The sequence below is a fragment of the Crocodylus porosus genome, unplaced genomic scaffold, assembly GCF_001723895.1.
Source record: "Crocodylus porosus isolate Cpor-Errol unplaced genomic scaffold, CroPor_comp1, whole genome shotgun sequence".
In the NCBI taxonomy this organism is placed as follows: domain Eukaryota; kingdom Metazoa; phylum Chordata; order Crocodylia; family Crocodylidae; genus Crocodylus; species Crocodylus porosus.
Window position 1 is genome coordinate 37750693 of NW_017728886.1, and position 4255 is coordinate 37754947.

Consider the following 4255-nt stretch of genomic DNA (forward strand, 5'->3'; position numbering starts at 1 on the left):
AGAGGGGAAGGGGTATATACTTGTTGGGGGGTAGGGGGCAGTGATATGCTCATGCCCTGTCTCTGTCCCTCACTCCTAAGCCACAGCCCCCCCTAGCCCTGCTGCTGCTTCTTACTCCTGACCAACTGAACCCCCAGCCCTGCTGGTGCCCCTTACTCCCAACCTGCAACTCCCTGCTCCCCCCAGCCCTGCTGCACACACAGTTCATGCGCACTCTCTCTCTCTTTTACCTGCAAGCAGCTGCCAGGGCCCGTGTGCAATCCCCCGACAGCCAATCACCTTCCCTGCTGCACCCAGCCCCAAGCAGCCTAGCTGGCAGTAGGGGGAAAAGCCAGAGGCAGAGCAAAAACCCAGACATTTGATTGCATTTTAAAAACCACTCCCCCCTGCTGCAGCTTCCCAGAGTCCATGCCCAGGCTGCCCTGTGGCCCTCAGCCCTGCCCCATATTTGAGGGGGCTAAGCCCTGTTAGCCCCGGGCTTCCACTGCCTATGCTCGCAACCCTTAAAAATTGCAGCGGGGGTGAATTTCAACGGTTTCTGCACAGTCTGCAAAATCACAATTTTTCTCAGGGTCCTAGCTATGGTGTGTTTTTGGTTCTTCGGGTTCTGTGCCTTGTAGTTGTGAATGAGGGTTTGAAGTGGTGATTTGGGGGATTCCTTGGATAAATAACTGTTCAGAGGGACTGGACTTAGTAGCCCAGGGGGCTCCTTCCAGTCTTTTTCTCCTAACTTAAAAGTCCTACTCCAAGGAGCTAATTTTGCGGTATGCCCATATGGAAGTACATGGGCCATTGATTGTGCACAGTAAATATGGTATGATTTATGCAGAGAAACTCATCCTGTTCTATTTTCTTGTAAGATTTCTGAAGTATGAAAGACTCACCAATGTTTCTTTTGGGCCTATTGGTGTATTGTGTATTGTCTACCTTCTGGGTTTTTCAATATCCACTCCAAAGCTGTGCTTCATTTGCCCTATTGACATTTTATGGTGCATAGAAGTGAGGTTTAGAATCACCAAGAATAATTATCTTACAGTCTCCTTATGTTCTTGGAATTAATTTTTCTTTAAAGAATATGGGTTGGCCAGCATGAGTCTCTAGTATGAAAACAATAGTTTCCATATAAACAACACCTAGTTTGAGATTCATTTGGTTTGAGTGAAGTCAGTAACAATGATGCTAGATTTTTTTTTTATACACTTCTGAAATAAACCAAATTGAAGTTTGATTATTAGTTACTTCTTTGATATTTAATGGCATCTGATTGCATTAATATGAAGCTGCCTTATTTTATTCCTGTTTCATTTACTTTTCCTGAAGGGCCTTCTCTTCAACTATTTTATGGTGCATGATGGTGCTTACAAAATTTTCGTAAAACTTCAGCTAGCAGAAATTGCTTTGTGCCTTCTCTCCCACAAAACTAGCTGAGCGATTTAAGATGTTGCAATAAAGTCTTAACAGGGGAAGTAATTGGATTGTTAAGCAAAGATTATTAGTTGTCTCACAGAAACTGTAGTTGGTGGATCAGAATTCATTAGCCAAAATTTTAATGAATAAAAGGAGGAAAAGAATTATCTTCATAGTCAGCTTTTAGTGTGTTGGAAAGTACTTGGTCACACACCTCGGCTTATGTCTCCAGAAAATTATTAATTAATCAAAATAGCTAGATGCTAGGTCTGGATGCCTGTAGCACTGTAGTTCATAAACTGCTTCATGCCCATAGCACTGTTAATCTCTATGTACACTGATCAGGAAATACGAGTAGTTGACTTTTTATCAAGAATGATATATAACTTACAAAATGCTAGCAAACTAGGTAGATTATTAAATTGCCAATGAATGACCTCAGTTCCTTTTAAAAGTTCATAGGCTTGAAGAATAACTAGCACCTTTCATTTCTGTACCTGCAGTTCCTCACAGAGTGGGCCTCAGTTCCTGGCTAGATGAGCCTGCTCTGTTGCAGGTGTGATAGACATAAGTCTGTTTTGCATTTTATTTGTGCATGTGCATGTACAGTGCTCAGGCACTGTATAGTGTCACAGTTATCATAATGGCATAGGCTCTCTACTTTGCTAGCATAGTTTCATAGTCTGAAATTGTCCTTGTTTTATTTTATGTAGTACATGAAACGTTAGTAAAAAAAAACCCTCTCCTGTGCTCTGAGTAATTAATGGAAGTGTTTCTTGCTTCATGTTTGTTTGTACAACCTCTCTTCCCTTTTTCCTGGTTCAACATTAGGCATACAGTTCTCTAGTTCATTTCGCTCTGTATTCATCAACTCTGTTCCCATTCACAAAGATAAAAACAGATAGAGATTCTGTCTAGATTTTCTGAGCTATATTGGACTGTTGAGCATTGACCAGTATTAATTTTATTTGCTTGTTTTAGAAAATATTTATTTCTACTTAATCTGTGATTCTTGAGTGTTATACACTGCACTCTGATATTTAGTATTTGCTGCTTTCTAAGTGAAGGGAGTATTGCAAGATGCACGTTGTATGTCATTCAACTAACTTAGGTGGGTAGGATCAACTGAGAGTGCTAGTATGTTTTTGGACCTAGCCCAGGAAGATGTTTGAAGGTAGATGATGAAGGCGGGTGGGAATCGAGTTTGCCAATCCACGACTTTTACTGACAATCTGCAAACATTTTACTGACATGTTTTTATTGACCTAGTATGCAACCATCGATCATGGTGATTCTGGATCATGGTGTATGCATGACACGTACGCCTAGGCAGGAATAGGGAGGGGTAGAGGCTGCCCAAACATTTTACCCCCCATGTTAGATCACTGAGACAGAATCCAAAGGCCAGACATATGTTTTACATAATGTAAATGTCACCCTTGTGCCAGGCCCTGGATGGCAGTAACAAGGGCCAGGTTCAAATTTAGGGATTTAACACATACTTTCTAAATCTGGCTCAAGCCCCTACTAAAGCCTGGTAGAAAAAAAAATTAGATGGGTATTCTGTCTTCAGACTTTCCCATGTACAAGCAACATTCAACTAAAATAAGGTTTATTACAGGATAAAAACCTTAGAGCAGCTATAGCAGTCATGAAATAAGGAACTTAGACCAGTGAGTTTTTCTGCTAGTGGTCCCTGTTCTGACAGATGCATTTGATCTTTTAAACTGTGAGGAAAGTGTTTCAGCAGTAAAGGACTGGCAGCAGTAACAAATAATACACTTAAACTGAAAGTCAGTGTAGCGCCCAATTCACATGGACTTCTGAAGGAACTCAAATTTGGTGAAAAATCCAGCCTAAAAGTAAATGTGACTAAACCTTGTTTGTCAATACATGTAGATCCTTGAATTCTCTAAAACCTTTATTTAAGAAATAATATACTACAAGGTATATGATGTTCACTGATTCTCAACCAGAGTGCTGTGGCTGGGGTGTCATGAAATCTTTTTAAAGGTACCACAATACCTTTAGGTTGCCACACAATATTAGCACTGTTAGGTATGCACATACCTATACATGATTCACAAGTTAAACCCAGTGATTTCAAATAGGAACCCATAGTATCAAAGAAGTTCTGACGTGCTGTGGTCTTTCTGAGTTCTTTGCATCAGAAGAATTGCTATGTTAATTTTTTCGTAGTCAGAAGACAAGTGAAAGCTAGCAGTTGGCATTTTCTGAGAGGTGCCTTGAGTCCAAATAGGTTAAGAACCACTGATATCCACACGGGGTCCAATGCAGAGCAACAAAAGTGATTAGGGGCTTGGGATGCAAGATTTAGGAGTAGTGTAAGATTGATGTTGTAGCCATGATAGTCCAGAGATTAAATGAGAGGCAAGGATTTTTTAGTGTGATATCTTTTATTGGACCAATGTATATAGTCCTGTATGAACATAGTTGGTCCAGTAAAAGATATTGCCCTAAGAAATCATCATCTCTCACAAGTTTTATGAGGAAAGGCTAAAGAACTAGGGTTATTTAGTCTAGAGAAGAGAAGAGTGAAGAGGGATTTGCTAACAGATTCCTGAAGGGTGATTATGGAGGATGCAAGTAGCCATCTTGTCCCTTCTGTGGCCATAGGGGATAAGATTAGGAGCAATGAAATCAAGCTGCAGCACAGGAAATTTAGGTTGGAGTTTAGGAAGAACTGTTGGACTAGGAGGATGGTCAAGCTTTGGAACAAGCTACTTAAAGAAGTTGTAGATTTTCTGTCCCCGGAAATCTTCAAAAGCAGTGTAGATGGGCACTTGGTTGGGCTAATTTAATCTGATGAACGTGCTTTTGGGGGGGG

The 4255-nt window shown here is 40.8% G+C and overlaps 1 protein-coding gene across 3 annotated transcripts in view; it reads left to right on the plus strand.

Annotated features, from left to right (window-relative positions):
• Positions 1 to 4255, plus strand: part of NMT2 (N-myristoyltransferase 2) — a 44454-nt gene that overhangs the window by 15116 nt on the left and 25083 nt on the right. The gene's annotated exons all lie outside the window — the stretch shown is intronic.